The following is a 19089-nucleotide window of genomic DNA, read 5'->3' as shown; positions in this document are numbered from 1 at the left end:
TTTTTTTTTTTTTTTTTTTTTTTTTTTTTTTTTTTTTTTTTTTTTTTGAGATGGAGTCTTGCTCTGTCACCCAGGCTGGAATGTAGTGGCACGATCTCGCCTCACTGCAACCTCAGCCTCCTGGGTTCAAGCAATTCTTCTTTCTCAGCCTCCCAAGTAGGTGGGACTACAGGCATGTGCCACCACACCTGGCTAATTTTTGTATTTTTAGTAAAGACAGGGTTTCACCATATTGACCAAGGTGGTCTTGAACTCCTGACCTCATGATTGCCCACCTTGGCCTCCCAAAGTGCTGGGATTACAGGTGTGAGCCACCGCGCCTGGCCACAACATTTTAGTTTTTTATTGCTTTCATAACAAGTCATCACAAACGTAGCAGCTTAAAGCAACACAAATGTATTGTTTCTTTGTTCTATAGGTCAGGAGTCTTAGTAGGTTCAGTTGGTTTCTTTTCCCTGATTCTCACAAAGCTGAAGTCAAAATGTTAGTTAGCTGGCTCTTATGTGAAGGTTCTGAGGGAGAATTCACTTCCAGAGATGTTATGGCTGTTGGCAGAATTTAGCATGTTGATATAGGACTAAGGTCCCATTTCCTTGTTTGTTATCACTTAGGGGTCTGTCATTCAGCTTCTAGAGAGCACCCGCATTCTCTTGCCTACAGCCTCCTTCATCTCCAAAGCTAGCAATGATGCATCAAGTCCTCCTCATGTGCCGAATGTCTCTGACCTCTCTTTCTAGCCTCTCTCGCTCCACAATTTCTCTTTGCCATTCCTTCTCTTTCTCTTTTTTTTTATTTCTCTCTCTCTCTCTCTCTCCAGCTGAAGAAAGTGCATTTAAAAGTTCCTGTGATTAGATTGGGCTCAACAGAATAAATGAGGATAATCTCTCTGTCTTAAGATAAGTAACCTTAATTACCTCTGCAAAGTGCCTTTTGCTTTGTAAGGTAACATATTCATAGGCTCCAGAGAATAAGACATGGCTATCTTTGGGGGCCTATTATTTGGCCTGCCTATACTCCACATACTTAGCTATCTGGTTATCTAGATTACAGGGCTAGAGCCCTAGAATTTGTAAAAATTTGACTTTTAGGCAATTTCAAACATGAGACGTCTAACTTATTTTGTATAACCTCATGTAACAACAACAGGAGTGCACCAACATTTTCCTTGAAGCACAGAAAGTAAATTTGTTTAAGGCAAGGGATAAATTTTTGGTGGAGGGTGAGGTGAGGGCAAGTCTTGTTTTTATATTTTTATTTGGTTTCTTAATCAGGGAAGGGCTATTGCAACAAATTACCGCACACTGGGTAACTTCCGTAACAAACATTTATTTCTTGCAGTTCTGACGACTGAAGTCCAAGCTCAAGATGCTGACAGGTTCAGTGTCTGGTGAGGGCCCTCTTCCTGGCTTGCTTTCTTCCTGCTGTGTACTCACATGGTGAACAGCAGAGAGAGAGGAAGGAAGCTGGCTTGTGTCTTTTTATAAGGGCACTGATCCCACCCTCATGACCTAAATACTTCTCAAAGGCCCCTACCTTCTAATATAACCACATTGGGTGTTAAGATGTAAACATATGAATTTGGGGGGCACACAATAATTCTGTCCATTCTTTCATACTGACGAAACAATGGCAGATCAATGCCTGAGGTTATGTGGACTCTGGCCTTCATGACTTTCAGACTTGCTCACGACAGCTGTAGAAGTCAACTCACTTCACTTTCAGAGGTTTCCAGGGTAGCAGTCAAGGAGATCTTATATAAAGGATTTTTATTTCTACCGGGGCCTCTTTCCTCAGCATATTATTGAGTCCAAACAGTCAATGGACCCTCAAGTCATCACATCCACGATGATAAGGTTATGTAAGGGGTGTTCTTGAAGGTGAGCAAAATCATCAAACATCCATAGGGAACCGATGTCTTTTCCCACTCATCCAGTTCTTCCCTCTGCTTCCTCATTTATTCATTTCTTTATTCTTTCATTCCACAATAATCTGAGAAGCCTCCACTACGTGTCACTGACTACACTGATGTGAGGGCTACATTTCTAAAAAGAGTTAGATAATTTTTCATCTTTGAGAAGCCTTTTCTTAATTTTGGAGACAGTTAAGAGACAAAAAAATAGATCTATAAAAAAGTAGTTCTGATTTTGAGTGTTTTATATATTATTAATACATTTATAGAGTAATCTTATAGAGAAAGCAACATATATAGAAGCTGGTTGTAACTTTAAATGAATATTGGAGAAGATTTCTCTGAAGGACAAAAATATTCTAAAAGCATACAGCAAAAATAACTAATGCTTCTAGATATCTTAAAAATTTAACTTTTCATAGAAATAAAATTATTTAAATCTCAAACTATGTGATTCAGTAATTGTCTTCTTAGATATGGTAGAATTGCTGTAATTCAAACTGGCAAGAAAGTAAATATCTTTATTGCTTGTTTTCACTTAAGTGTCTGGAGGGAAGAAAAGACTGACATTTTTAACTTCTTCCAGCTCCTTAGAGTAAAAGGTTGAAACACAAAGTATTTGGTGATTCTGTTTTAGAAAAACATTAAGGAGCCTTTGGATATTCAAAGATACAAAGGAGAGATAAATTCCTTTGCATATTGAAGGAATATGGAAGAGTCCAGGAGTCTAAGATGGAGAGTAGAGGAGGTGGGTTTATAACTTTACATAGAAAAGGAACTGAGCCACATACAAATATACAAGCCCTGCATTTCACAGATATTAATTCAAAATAGACATTGGGAAAAATGAAGGAAAAAAAACAGGGGTCCCTCCACAAGTTGCTACAGTGTGGAAACACAATGGAACAGTAACAGATGATGAGATTATAAAGAAACTGATAGGACAGAGGCTTGTGAAGGCACAGGAGGAAAGTTGTAAGCTACCCCTTTTCCCTCTGAATTGCCATAGACTACAGAATTCCAGGCTCCAGGTGTCCATGGAATGGTGTTTAAAGAAATTTATTTTAAATTTCAGAGGAGAGATTAGGTTAGTTGACACCAGCATTACACCCATCTGATCATTCTGTCTCTTTAAAACAGTCTGTGAAGTTGGTTGGAAATTTCATCATCTCCCTATTTGAGATAAGAGGAAAGTTAAAGACACCTAGAGTTTACTTTTTCATGAGGACAAAGTGTATGTGCTAGATTTTCATTGTTTTGTTTTAAGCTCCTCGCTTTTCTTCTCCCCTCTTCTTTCTCCTCTTCCAGTTCCCTTCCTCTTCCTCCTGCTTCTCTATTTCCATTTCATTTTAGGGTTTTGGCTTCTCAGTGATACTTGCTCATGCTCTTGCACAATATTTGAAAGACAGAAAGGAGGCAGCAGGTGTTATTTTTTCTTCAGCAGTGGCATCAGACATATGAGCTTTAATAAGTATGAATTTTTTTTCCTGCCAATCATCTGTCTGTTTACTACAGGGCAGCTGTGGCAATTGGCCATGGATCCATTTCCTGACTTACAAGTAACCGTAGCAATTTCTTGATTCTCTAGATCACACCTAAGTTGGTGGTTTTGAAAACTATAGGTGATTTCTCTTGATTTTCACCTCTCCAGTCATTTAGAGATTTTACAAACAATGAATTTCTAATATTAAATTCCTTTCAGCTTTCTGTACTAATTTCTTCTTTCCTGACTGAAAATGACTGATAAATAGTTATTTTTCTAATGTTCTTTTAGTACTCTTCTAAAACTCATATTATTAAATTGCCTTGGCATGGAGGCTTAGAGAATATCATCCTCCTTTGTAGCTTCCAAAAGTCTACAAGAAACCGGAGTGCCAATGAAATCAGCTTCCATAAAGCCATTGGAATATGGTCTGGTTCATACACCGAACCTGGAGTACTTCAAGACATGTATTCTCAACAGGACATTGCCCTCCCCATCCCCAACTATGGGGTGAAAACTGCTCTTGAACATTTAAAAAAATTAACTATGTTTTATGTATAAAACACAGATATACATGCAATACTAAACAGATACACAGTAACCTATGATACTAAAATTTCATGGGCTGGGGGTAATTAGAAAGATAATGTTTCAAAAGGCTCTTTAGCTGGGTAATAACAGAAGAAAAAAGAAAACTGTTTCAAGATAATTAGAGACTAGTTTCATTCTAAGAAGACACTGGGATTTTATTTCCATTCTACCTCAGAATTTCAGATGCACCATTGTATGCACTATGGGTGCTCCAGTATCATCCAAAAAGTTTCTGCAGGTTATTCTAGACCATTGATTTTCAAACCTTGCGATGTAAATCCTAAGAGTTTAGAGATTTTTTTTTTTGCCTTACAATGGTGCAGAAGTGGTTCAATAATCAGCCAGGTCTGATGAAATTACTGCTCTTCTCTAACTATAATAAGCCATAGCTTTTAGAAGGCCAGTTCCCCATAGCTCTATGGATCTAGAAAAAATGAAGACAGTGAACCTGACTATTCTTTTTGGTGAGTGCGTGTATCTATACATCCTTTTTCCTGCTCCAGAAATAATGGCGTTTTTTGCCCTTGTAATTTCTTCAGTTAATCCCACATTTACTTAAGCTGTGTATAATTTCCAGAATATCCCATTTTTATTGACTAATCATTCCTTACCCTTCTCTTCCCTCACAGACCTACATCATCATATTTAAGAAGACAACATAAGCTTCTTAGAAAATTAGATGCAGACAATTAAATCCCATCAAGAGTCCTTAAACAAGGACATGTGTCAGTCCCTAAGAGAATTGTAGCACTCCTAGAGTAAAGCTTTTGTTAATGACTGTAAATATCATACATTTAAAAATGAGTAATATTTCTCATTGAGAAATTTTACTAAACAGGAGTGGCTTTATTGATTTTTCACTCTTCTATGGCAGTACACCCTGAATATGGAAATATTTTTACTCTGAGAAGATGAATCATTTTTGGTTTATAAGAGTGCTGTCAGAAAGAGTATAAAGAAATCAATAGACTTGAAGTTACAACCAAAGTTGTTTAAGCAACATGAGATACAAAGAGAGAGGAGTTAAATGAATAATATGACTTACGCAGTATACATTTTTCAAGTAAATTAATGAGGAGTAGTTGATCCTATTTTAAGGAATACACAAAAACCTAAAACCAAACTGAAATCTTTACTATGAGGAGGAACAAAGTTCTTATTGACTTACCTAAGCAGATTTTTGCTAAATATTTGTGTGTCTAAATATCAAATGTACGTATATTGTACTATTTTTTAAATTCCTATTTCACATTGTAATTAGAATTATTAACCATCAAATCTAGAAGGAATCATATGGAACATTTTATCCAGTGATATTTTGCTGATAGAAAACTATTTTCCAAAAGATTAAAAGGAAGAGTAGAATCTAGGCATTCCTAATCATCTTTTCCTGCTCTTTCTGTTTCAGAATCTTGTGATGTTTGATGTCAAACATGTTTTTATAGTACATTCAATGCTTTTTACCTTATATTTTTCTACATCCTCCAGCACAGGGCTTCACAGCACAAAAAATGGCCGGTACTTCACTTGTAATGGCTTCCTAGAGTGTTGTGTTGAGGAAGGAGTAGGTGGGATAGATCTTTACGTGGCTGGCACTCTCTGATTGGTCGTTTCCCTTCACTCGTGGCCAGGACAGACAGCACAGTCCAGTCATCTAAAATACCCTCCCTAGTCTATTCCCTCAATCACAGTCTATTCCCTCTCCTTGCTTAATTGTCTTCCCAGCATTTCACGTGATGTGAAATTATCTTTCTTGTATATTGCCTTCTCCTACAAGAATGTAAACTCCAAGAAGGCAGGTATTTTGTTTATCTTGCTCACTGTTGTGCTGTGGACTTATTAGAGTGTTAGCATGTGAGAAACAATAATAATTTGTGGAATAATTTTTAAAATAGTGTACTGTATTGCATATGCCCTATATATGTTCCTAAATTCGTATTCCCAACTCAGCTTTTGTTAATTTAATATCATTTAAACTTTCACTGGAAGTTCAATATTTTAGAATTATTGTTGCAAAAATGTTCTTTATCACAAGATATATTTTGGCAGTCATATTTATATACACATTAAAAACGTCTAGAATAGGTTAGGTTTTCCAAAACAGGATCTATCTGTATACATGTATACACACGTGTGTACTTGGATAGGACTTATCTAAAATGGTACATGAACCATTATTCTTGGTTCATGTATCATTGTGAAGGGAGTAAAAAATTGGCAAAGAGGATTTATTGGATAGACTTTAGCCCTTTTTCTCCCAAAGTCCTTATAAGCAGAGTCTGAGCTCCTATTCTGATTTTAAAAAAGAGAAAATTCCATCATAAACACCATCACTTTCTACTGAATTACATAATGAAGAAATAAAAGCCAGTTATCATAAGCCAAATGTGACCATAGTATATTCAGTATGAAACTATTTTAGATAAAAATTTTAGATAAAAATCGATAGCAAAATTTAGTCTTTTTATAGCTGAGTTCAACTCCTTTCTACTAACAAAACAAATTATTTTAGAGTCTGTAACTCATTGTCACTTTATTCATTATCTAAACATTTAATATACGAACAATTCCAGGCACTATGCTAGACTCCCAGGATAAAAGGATGAATAAGGCCCTACCTTCAAGAAGTTAACACCCTAATCATTAAAAATACAACTCTATATCAGATCATGGAAGACTAGAATTTTTCTTCTGGCTTTCCAATTATAACTTTGTACAATTAAGGAAAAATTCTTTATATTAATCAATTAAAAAAATTAATTGGCTGAGTGCGGTGGCTCACGCCTGTAATCCCAGCACTTTGCGAGGCCAAGCTGGATGATCACAAGGTCAGGAGTTCTAGACCAGCCTGGCCAATATGGTTAAACCCCGTCTCTACTAAAAATACAAAAAATTAGCTGGATGTAGTTGTGGGCGCCTATAATCCCAGCTACTCAGGAGGCTGAGGCAGGAGAATTGCTTGAACTATGGAGGCAGAAGTTGCGGTGAGCGGAGATCGCACCACTGTGCTCGATCCCAGATGACAGAGTGAGACTCCATCTCGGAAAAAAAAAAAAAAAATTAATTGACACATGATAGTTACATGTATTTATGGATTACAATGTGACATTTTAATATATTTATACATTGTGAAATTATCAACTCAGAGTAATTAACACATTTGTCACCTCAAATGTTTATTGTTTCTTTTCAGTGAGAATATTTAACACCCTCTCTTTTAGCTACTGTAAAATATGTGGTATATTATTATTAACTCTAGTCATATTGCTGTGTAATAGAACATAAGAACATCCTCCTATCTAACTGTAATTTGTATCCTACTCATTGACCAAGGTCTTCCCCTTTCCACCTCTTCACCTCCCTACTCCCAGTCTCTGGCAACCACCATTCTACTCTCTACTTCTATGAGTTTGACCTTTTTAGATCTCACAAATAAGTGAGATAGTATTGTGTTTGTGTCTCTGTTTCTGGCTTATTTTACTTAGCATAATGTCATCTAGGTTCATTCATGTAGTTCCAAATGACAAATTTCCTTTATTTTAGGGGTGAATAACATTCTATTGTGTATATATACCACATTTTTAAAAACTCGCTTATCTGTTGATGAACATTTTTCATATGTTGGCTACTGCAAATAATGCTACAGTGAACATGGCAATGCAGACATCTTTCTGGAATACTGATTTCAATTACTTTGGGCATATACCCAGTAGTGGGATTAGTTGGTCATATGGTAATTGTGTTTTTGGATTTTTAAGGCATTTCCATACAGTTTTCCAAAATGGCAATATAAATTTACTATACCAGGAACAATGTATAAGATTTTTGTTTTCTCCACATTTTCACCAATACTTTTCATTTTTTGAGAACAGCCAATCTAACAAGTGTGAAATTATATTTCATTGTGATTTAAATATGCATTTCTCTGATAATTAGAGATGTTGAGCATTTTGTTCATATATCTCTTGATTATTTATATGTCTTCTTTTGAGAAATGTCTATTCAAGCCTAAGGCCCTTATTTTAAAGGGATTATTTTCTTGTTATTAATAGTTTGAATTTGTTACATATTTTGGATATTAGCCTTTTATATGATGCATGATTTGCAATAATATTCTCCCAATCCATGAGTTGTCTCTTCATCCTATTAGTTGTTTCTCTTTGTTGTTCAGAAGCTTTTTATTTTTATGAAATCCATGTGTCTATTTTTGCTTTTGTTGCCTATGCTTTTGGGTTTTATTTAAACATTTTTTGCCCAGACCAATGTCTTAGGGCATTCTTCTATGTTTTCTTTTTCTTTTAGTAGTTTTATAGTTTGAGGTTTTACATTTAAGTCTTTAATCCATTTTGAGTTAATTTTTATACAAGGAGTGAGATAAGAGTCCATTCTCATTTTTCTGTGTTTGAATACTAGTTTTTCCAACACCATTTATGGAAGAGACTGTCCTTTACTCATTATGTGTTCTTAACACCTTTGTCAAAAATCTATTGACCACATAGGTGTGGTTTTATTTCTGGACTGTCTTATTCCATTGGTCAGTATATTTGTTTTTGTCAGTACCATGCTGTTTTGACTACTATAGTTTTACCATATATTTTGAAATCTGGTTGTGTAATGTTTCCAGCTTTGTTCTTTTTGATAAAGTTGCTTTTGCTATTTTGTGGATATTAATTTTAGGATTGCTATCTCTATTTTTGTAACAAATGCTGTTGGAAATTCAATAGGGATGCCATTAAATTTGTATATTGCTTTTGGTAGCATGTACATTTAAAAAACATCTCATTCCATGAACTCAGGATATCTTTCTATTTATTTGTATCATCCTCAGTCTCTTTTATCAATGTTTTATAGTTTTCAGTATACAGATTGTTTACACCCTTGGTTAAATTTACTCCTAAGTATTTTTTTTTTTTTTTGATGCTTTGTAAATAAGGTGGTTTTTAAAATCCCTTTTCCAGACAGTTTGTTGTTATTTTATAGAAAATCTACTGATTTTTGTAAGTTGATTTTGTGTCATGCAACTGTATTGAACTAATTTATCACTATAGCAGTGTTTTGATGAAGACTTCAGAATTTTCTGTATAATTTCTAACTGAGACAATTTCACTAAACAGGAACAATTTTACTTCATTATTTCTGATTTGGATGGCTTTTAGTTCTATCTCTTGACTCTGCTCTGGCTAGGGCTTCCAGTCCTATGTTGAACAGAAGTGGTGGTGTGAGTGGACATCTTTATCCTGCTGGTATTTTAGAAGAAATGCTTTCTGCTTTTCACCATTAGATGTGATGTTACCTGTAGGCTTCTCGTATGTGATCCTTGTTGTGTTGAGAAATATTTCTTCTATACCTAATTTGTGGAAAGTTTTTAAATCATGAAACCATGTTGATTTTTTTTTTCAAATGCTTTTTCTGCATCTATTGAGATGATCACATTTTTGTACTTCATTCTGTTAATATATTGAATCACATTTACAGATTTGTGTATGGTGAGCCAACCTTGCTTTGCAGGGATAAATCTCACTTGATCATGGTGAATGTTTTTTTAATGTACTATTAAAAATGTTTTGATAGCATTTGTGGAGATTTTCTACATCTATGTTATCAGTTATATTGACCTGTAATTTTCTTGTAGTGTCTTTGATTGGCTTTGATATCAGGGTGATACTGGCCTTGTAAAATTAGGAAATATTCCCTCCTCTTGAGCATTTCAGAAGACATTTCAACATTGAGTTATTCAGTATTGGTTATTTTTAAATGTTTGGTAGATGTCAACCATAAAGCCATCTGATCCTTGACTTTTCTTTGATAGCAGACATTTAATTACCGATTCAGTCTCCTTATTTGTTATTGTTCTGTTCAGATTTCCAATTTCTTTTTGTTTTAGTCTTAGTAGGCTATATGTTTCTAGAAACGTATTCATTTGTTCTAGTTTGTCAAATTTGTTGGTATACAATTCTTGATTTAATTTTTTAAATGAATTTGGTGGGTACCTATTAAGTGCATATAATTGTGGGGTACATGAGATGTTTTGATATAAGCATGCAATTGAAATAAGCACATCATAGAGAATGGAATATTCATCCCCTCAAGTTTTTATCCTTTGTTCTACAAACAATTCAAATGCACTCTTTTAGTTATTTTTAAAGGTGCAATTAAAAGTTATTATTGACTGTAGTCATCCTGTTGTGTGATCACACAGTGTGTCTTATTCATTCCTTCTATTTTTTTCTACCAATTAACAATTCCCACCTTCCCTCTAGCTTACCACTATCCTTCCCGGTATCTGGTTATCATCCTTCTACTTTCTGTATCCCAAGTTCGATTGTTTTGATTTTGAGATCCCACAAGTAAGTGAGAATATGTGATCTTTGTCTTCCTGTGCTTGGTTTATTTCACTTCACATAATAATCTCCAGTTTTATCCATGTTATTAAAGATGACAGGATCTCATTTTTTATGACTAAATAGTACTCCATTTTGTATATGCACCACATTTTTGTTATCTATTCATCTGTTGATTCACATCTATGCTGCTTCCAAATTGTTGCTATTGTTAACATTGCTGCAACAAACATGAAAATACAAGCATCTCCTGGATATACTTATTTCCCTTGTTTTGGGTGAATATCCAGCAGTGAGATTACTGGATCATATGGTAGCTCCATTTTTAGTTTTCTAAGAAATGTCTAAACTGTTCTCCACAGTGGTTGTACTAATTTACATCCCTACTAACAGTATGTGAGGATTCTCTTTTCTCCACATCCTCGACAGTATTTGTTACTGCCTGTCTTTTGGATTACAGCCATTTTAACTCGGGTGAGATGATAATTCATTGTAGTTTTGATTTGAATTTCTCTGATGATCAGTGATGTTGATCACCTTTTCATATGCCTGTCTCAAAGACATGTCTTTGATAAATGTCTATTCAGATATTTTTTCCATTTTTTGAACAGATTATTAAATTTTTTCCTTCAGAGTTATTTGAGCCCTTTATATGCTCTGTTTATTGTGTACAAGGCAAGGGGGCAGAATAAGGAGTGTAAGTTATCTCCAATGATAGGTAAGGTCATGCAAGTCACATGTCCACTGGACAGGAGACCCTTCCATATTTGGTAGCTGAGGCGGAGAGAGAAAGGGGACAGCTTACATCATTATTTCCATGCATTTCTCAGAAAGATCAAAGACCTTAATACATTCACTAATTCTGCTACTGCTATCTAGAAAGCACAGACAGGTGTACAGAGTGGAACATGAAAGTGGACCAGGAGGGTGACCACTGAAGCACAACATCACAAGGAGTCATTTAGGCCTTCAGACGGCTGCAGGCAGCCCTGACTGATGTCAGGCCTTCCACAAGAGGTGGTGTAGCAGAGTGTTCTCTAACTCCCCTAGGGAAAGGGAGAGTCCTTTTCCTGGTCTGCTAAGTAGTGAGTGCCTTCCCAGGCACTGGCACTACCGCTAGACCAAGGTCTGCTAAGTAACAGGTGCCTTCCCAGGTACTGGCATTACCCCTAGACCAAGGAGCCCTCTAGTGGTCCTGTCTGGGCATGACAGAGGGCTCACACTCGCCTTCTGGTCACTTCTCAACGTGTCCCTTCAGCTCCTAACTCTGTATAGCCTGTTTTTTCCTAGGTAATAATTATAGAACAGAGACTAATATAATAAAGAGTAATGCTACAAACTAATGATTAATAATATTCATATATAATCATGTCTATATTCTTAGTATAACTATTCTTATTCTAAATTTATTCTTTATTATACTAGAACAGCTTGTGCCTTCAGTCTCTTGCCTCGGCACCTGGGTGGCTTGCTGCCCACACTGAGGAATGTTTTACTTCCAATTTTGGGGTCACTTTTAGAATAAGTGCAATGTGGTGCTGAGAAGAATGTATATTCTATTTATTTGGGTGGAGAGTTCTGTAGATGTCTATTAGGTCCACTTGGTCCAGAGCTGAGTTCAAGTCCTAGATATCCTTCTTAATTTTCTGTCTTGTTGATCTGTCTAATATTGTCAGTGGGGTGTTAAAGTCTCCCACTATCATTGTGTGTGAGTCTAAGTGTCTTTGTAGGTCTCTAAGAACTTGCTTTATGAATCTGGGTGCTCTTGTATTGGGTGCATATATATTTAGGATATTTAGCTTTCCTGTTGAATTGATCCCTTTACCATTATGTTGGTGGTTTAAAATCTCTTTTATCAGAGACTAGGATAGCAACCTCTGCTTGTTTTTTTTTTTTTCTTTCCATTTGCTTGGTAGATCTTCCTCCATCCTTTTATTTTGAGCATGTGAGATGGGTCTCCTGAATACAGCACACCGAAGGGTCTTGACTCTTTATACAGTTTGCTACTCTGTCTCTTTTAATTGGAGCATTTAGCCCATTTACATTTAAGGTTAATATTTTTATGTATGAATTTGATCCTGTCATTATGATGCTAGCTCATTATTTTGCCCATTAGTTGATGCAGTTTCTTCATAGTGTTGATGGTCTGTATAATTTGGCATGTTTTTGCCGTGGCTGGAACTGGTTGTTCCTTTCCATGTTTAATATTTCCTTCAGGAGTTCCTGTAAGACAGGCCTGGTAGTGACAAAAGCTCTCAGCATTTGCTTGTCTGTAACGGATTTTATTTCTCCTTCACTTATGAAACTTATTTTGGCTGGATATGAAATTCTAGGTTGAAAATTCTTTTCTTTAAGAATGTTAAATATTAGCCCCACTCTCTTCTGGCTTGTAGGGTTTCTGCAGAGAGATCCACTGTTAGTTTGATGGACTTCCCTTTGTGGGTAACCCGGCCTTTCTCTCTGGCTGCCCTTAAGATTTTTTCCTTCATTTCCACCTTGGTGAATCTGATAATTATGTGTCTTGGGGTTGCTCTTCTTGAGGAGTATCTTTGTGGTGTTCTCTGTATTTCCTGAATTTGAATATTGGCCTGCCTTGCTAGTTTGGGGAAGTTTTCTTGGACGATATCCTGAAGAGTGTTTTTTAACTTGGTTCCATTCTCCTTGCCACTTTCAGGTACACCAATCAAATGCAGACTTGGTGTTTTCACATACTCCCATATTTCTTGGGAGTTTTGTTCATTTCTTTTCACTCTTTTTTCTCTAATCTTGTCTTCTTGCTTTATTTCATTATTTTGATCTTCAATCACTGATATCCTTTCTTGCACTTGATTGAATCGGCTATTGGAGCTTGTGTATGCTTCATGAAGTTCTCATACTGTGGTTTTCAGCTCCATCAGGTCATTTAAGCTCTTCTTTACTCTGGTTATTCTAGTTAGCCATTCATCTAACACTTTTTCAAGATTTTTAGCTTCCTTGCAATGGGTTAGAACATGTTCCTTTAGCTCAGAGAAGTTTGTTGTTACCAATCTTCTGAAGCCTACTTCTGTCAACTCGTCAAACTTATTCTCTGTCCAGTTTTGTTTCCTTGCTAGTGAGGAGTTGTGTTCTTTTGGAGGAGAAGAGGCATTCTGGTTTTTGGAATTTTCAGCCTTTCTGCTTTGGTTTATCCCCATCTTTGTGGTTTTATCTACCCTTAGTCTTTGACGTTGGTGACCTATGGATGGGCTTTTGGTGTGGATGTTCTTTTTGTTGATGTTGATGCTATTCCTTTCTGTTTGTTTGTTTGTTTTCCTTCTAACAGGCTCCTCAGCTGCAGGTCTGTTCGAGTTTGCTGGAGATCCACTCCAGACCCTGTTTTCCTGGGTATCCGCAGAGCAGCAAATATTGCTGCCTTCCTCTGGAATATCCTACCTCTGGAAGCTTTGTTCCAGAGGTGCACTTGCCTGTATGAGATGTCTGTTGGCCCCTACTGGCAGGTGTCTTTCAGTCAGGCTACACGGGGTTCAGGGACCCACTTGAGGAGGCAGTCTGTCCATTATCGGAGCTGGAACGCCATGCTGGGAGAACCACTGCTCTCTTTAGAGCTGTCAGGCAGGGTTGTTTAAGTCTGCAGCAGCTGTCTGCTGCCTTTTGTTCAGGTATGCCCTGCCCCCTGAGGTGGAATCTAGAGAGGCAGTAGGCCTTGCTGAGCTGCAGTAGGCTCCACTCAGTTCGAGTTTCCCTGCCACTTTGTTTACACTGTGAGCATAGAACCTCCTATTTAAGGCTCAGCAATGGTGAACCCCCTCTTCCCACCAAGCCCCAGCATCCCAGGTCAATCTCAGAGTACTGGGCTAGTAGTGAGCAAGGTTCCATGGTCATGGGACCCACCAAATTAGGCACGGGAGGGAATTCCCTGGTCTGCCAGTTGTGAAGACTGTGGGAAAAGCACAGTGGGCAGGAGTGTACCGTTCCTCTAGGTACAGTCACTCATGGTGTCCCTCGGCTAGGAAAGGGAAATCTCCTGACCCCTTGCACTTCCTGGGTTAGGCGACATCCCACCCTGCTTTGGCTCACCCTCCGTGGGCTATACCTACTGTCCAACAAGTCCCAGTGAGATGAACCAGGTTCCTCAGTTGGAAATGCAGAAATCACCTGTCTTCTGCATCCATCTCGCTGGGAGCTGTAGACCGGAGCTGTTCCTATTCAGCCATCTTGGAAGCAACTCTTTCTTCTTCATTTCTTTATTGTTCTCCTGGTCTTTCATGATCATATTGTTTAATTTCCATGTATTTGTATAGTTTCCAAACTTCTTTTTGTTTTTAATCTCTAGTTTTATTCCATTCTGGTCAGAGAAGATGCTTGACATAATTTCAATTTTTTTAGTGTTTTAAGACTTGTCTGTGACCTAACATATGATATATCCTTGAGAATGATCCATATGCTTAGGAAAAGAATGTGTATTCTGCAACCATCAGATGAAATGTCCTCTAAATTTCTTTTTGATCCATTTGTTTTATAGTGCAGATTAAATCTGATGTTTTCTTGTTGATTAAAATTCTTCATAATAGTCTCATGATTATTTGTATTTCTGTCTTATCAGTTGTAATGCCTCACCTTTAATTTCTGATTTTATTTGAATCTTCTTTTTTTCCTTAGTCTAGCTAAGGGTTTGTCAATTTTGTTTAGAGTTTCAAAAATCTAGCTCTTTGTTTTGTTGATCTTTTCTATTGCTTTCTATACCTAGCTCATTTATTTTTTTCTATTTACATTTTTTTCCCTCCAATCTTGTTATTCCCTTCCTTCTGCTGACTTTGGGTTTTATTTGTTTTTTTTAATTCTTAGAGTTGTAATTTAGATTTGATTACTTGGAATCTTTTTACTTTTTCTACATAGGTAATTGCTGTAAACTTTCCTCTAAGAACTGCTTTTTCTGCAACACATAACATTTGGTATAATGTGTTTCCACTTCCAATTGTCTCAAGATATTTAAAATGTTTCCCTTTAGCTTCTACTTTGATCCAATCATTTTTAAAGAACCAGTAGTTTACTTTTAACATATTTGTTAATTTTCCATGATTCCCCCTGTTATTGATTACCGGTTTTGTACCATTGTGGTTGAAAAAGATACTTGATATAATTTTAATCTTTTTTTAAAAATTTATTAAGACTTGTCTGGTGACAAAACATATTGTCTATCCTGGAGAATGTTGCGTGTGCACTTAAGAAGAATGTGTATTCTATTGCTGGTAGGTGAAAGTTTCTGTACATATCTATTAAATCCATTTGGTCTCAAACATAGTTCAAATCCATTGTTTTCTTGTTGATTTTCTGTTTGGATGATCTGCTCAATGCTGAAGGTAAGGTATTAAAATCCTCTGTTATTATTGTGTTGCAGTCCCTGTCTTTTTTCAGATCTCTGAATACTTGCTTTATATATTTAGGTGCTTTGATGTTGAGTATGTATGTATTTACAATTACTATATCCTCTTGATGGATTGACCCATTTATCACTATATAATGATCTTTCTTTTTTCCTTTTTAAAATTTTTGCCTTAAAGTCTATTTTATCTAAAATAATTTTAGTTACCCCTGTACTCCTTTTGTTTCCATCTGCTTGGAATATTTTGTTTTTACATTCCTTTGCTTTCAATCTATGAAGGTTAAGATGAAGAGAGTCTTTTGTAGGCTACATATTCACTCTGTAACTTTTGATTGACAAATTTAATCAATTTACATATAAAATAATTATTAATAGGTAAGAACTTGCTAGCTCAATTTTTAAATAATTTTCTGGTTGTTTTCTACATCCTTTGTTTCCTTCTTTCTTCCTTCCTTTGGGGTTTGATTGTTTCCTGTAGTCATATAAGGTTTTGACATTTCATTTTTATCTTTTGTGTACCTATTATAGGCTTTTGCTTTGTGGTTACATTGAGGCTAACATAAAGTATCCTATACTTACATTAGGCAATTTTAAATTGATAACAACAATTTTGGTTGCATATACAAATTCTATACTTTTACTTCCCCACCTCCTGTATTTTATATTTTTGATGTCACTCTTTTAATAATTTGTATTCCTTAACAAATTATTTGGTTCTAGTAGTTTTTAATAGCTTTGCCTTTTGATTTTCTTACTAGAGATATAATTGATTTATTCACCACCATTACATTATTAGAGTGTTTTGGATTTTACAATGTACTTACTTTTACTAGTAAATTTTATACTTTCATATGTTTTCATGTTACTAATTGGTATCCTCTTCCTTCAACTTGAAGTACTCTCTTTGGCATTTCTTGTAATATAGGAGACAGAGTCTCCTCAATTTTGTTTGTCTGAGAAAGTCTTTATCATTCTTTTGCTTTTAAAGAAAGGATTTTAGGGTACTGTATTCTTGGTTGGCAGAATTTTTATTTGTTTTAAAATGTTGATTGTTTTATTCCACTCTTTCTGGCCTGTAAAGTTTTTACAGAGCAAGCCACTGATAGTCCTATGGAAGTTCCCTTGTATGTGACGATTCAGTTTTTCCTTGCTGCTTTTAACACTTTTTCATTTTCTTTAACTTTTGATAATTTAATTATAGTATGTGTTGCTGTAGGTCTCTTTAGATTCATCTTATTTGATGTCTTTTGGGTCTTCGATGTCTGCCTTCCTTTTCTTTCCCCAGGTTTCGAATATTTTTTGCCATTATTTCTTTGAATATATTTTCTGTCCCTTCATCTCACTCTGTTTCTTCTGAAAAATTTATGATGCTCTGTAAGTTTTTAAAGCTATTTTTACTAATATTCCTTCTTTTCTTCTTTGTGCTCCTTAGATTGGATGATTTCTAGTTACTTGTATTTCAGTCCACTAATCTTTTCTCGAGTGATCTAGTGTGCTTTCGAACCCTTCTATTAAATTTTTCAGTTCAGTTACAGTGTTCTTCAAATATATGATTTCTATTTGTTACTTGGAAATACTTGCTATCTCTTTAAGTTATCAGTTTGCTCTTGCATTGACCACTCTCTTGACTTTGGTGAGCATCTTTATAATGATTATTTTCAATTCCTTGCCAGGTAAATTACATATCTCCATTTCATTAGGACTGATTGCTGGAGATTTACATATTTTTTTCTGTTTGTTTGGATTGTATTTCCCTGTTTCTCCCTGACTCTGTTTTAGCTTCTGCACGTTAGATAACACAACTACTTCTCCCAGTCTTGTCAGACTGGCTTTATGTAGGAAACAGATCTTGCCAATTCATCTAATTCAAGATTTTAAGGTGCCTCTCAAATGTATGTGTTTCTACAGATTGCTGTCTCTGTTTTCGGTGGCCCTATGGAGCTTAGAGTATGCCTGATTCTATCAGTACTCTGAGACTAAAACTAATAGGAGCCAGACTCTCTAGATGTAGCTGGAAAGTTTGGGATGTTGGCTGTGTGTTTCAGGTCTTTATATCATCATGGTGATGCTAAGCATGAGTCTTTATTGCTCACACTTCCTGCACTAAACTGAGTAGAGGATTTGTGGCAAACATCTGTTTTCACATTCAGGCTGCACCCTCTGATCCTGGGGAGACAGCTGTTGGAAACGTGCCCATTGTACATCTATGTCTTTGTTTTCTATGGTATAGTGCCACTCAGAAATGCATTGCCCCATCTACTCCTAGAGCTAATCCATTAAAGAGAAATTTTTTTCAGTAAAAGAAGTTGTGGCACTTGCTGCATGGCCAAACTTTCTAGGAAAAAAAGTAAGTAGGCCTACATTTATCACTGGGATGAGACAGAGGGAATGCTTATGAGGTGTCGAGCTTTGACTCTAGCTACTGGTGGGTTGTGGTTTGTTTTCTCCAATTAGGTTCCTGATGCAAGTTTATTAGAAGCCAGACTATCAAGTAGACACTGAATGTGAATGTTGTAAATCCCTTCAGAGAGAAAATAGGAGTTACACATTCCCAACCCCTTTCTGCACTGCCCCCAGAGAAAATAGCCCCCACAAGTGTTCGCACATCCATTTAAAATTACCTCTTTATTCTGTGATCTAGAGAGACTTGTGGATGCCTACTCATTTTGTTTCCAGAGCTAAGAAGTTTAGGACTGAGTCCTTTGGGAGGTAGCTGTACAATTTGGAGCAGTTGATGCATAACATTTAACAGAAGGAACCAGGGAGCTGCATTTTTAAAGTCCCTTTTCTGTACTACTCCTGGGAAATGAAACCCATACAAGTGCTTACACATCCATATAAACCTAATACATCTTTGTGGTCTAGATATACTCACATATACTTTGTCTTTTTTTTTTTTTTTTTTTTTTTTTGCTTTTGAGCTAGGAGGTTTAGGATGTATTCCCTTAGGTGGAAGCTTTAAAAGTTGGGACACTCAATGCAGAAATAAACTCCTTCCAGGAGGGATTAAGTTATATGGAATTTTTGCTGGGGTGAGCCATGAGAGCAGTCTCCAAAGTACTAGTCTGCTTCTTAGGTTGTTGGTCAGGCTAATGTTTGTCTATCTCTTTAATATCCCAATGCAAGTTAGTTAGGAGCCAGCCCAACAAGTAGCCACTGGAAGAGTGGGTTATTAACCACCTCCAAGTAGAAACATGGGACTTCATTTCTTAAACTCCTTCTCTGCTCTGCTCCTAGGGGACAAAGTCTCCAGAAGTTCTCATGCTTTCATATCAAGCTGCTACTTTTTTCCTGTGGTCTACAGAGACTCAAACGTGTCTAATCTCCTCTACTCCCAGCATTCATCATTTAAGAGCCAAATTGTGGAGAGCCTTAGAGTTACAGTGCTACATATAAGGTAGAA

Source organism: Theropithecus gelada, chromosome 8 (genome assembly GCF_003255815.1).
Source record: "Theropithecus gelada isolate Dixy chromosome 8, Tgel_1.0, whole genome shotgun sequence".
NCBI lineage: Eukaryota > Metazoa > Chordata > Mammalia > Primates > Cercopithecidae > Theropithecus > Theropithecus gelada.
The sequence above is the reverse complement of the archived record's forward strand: the minus strand, read 5'-3'. Positions refer to the sequence as shown.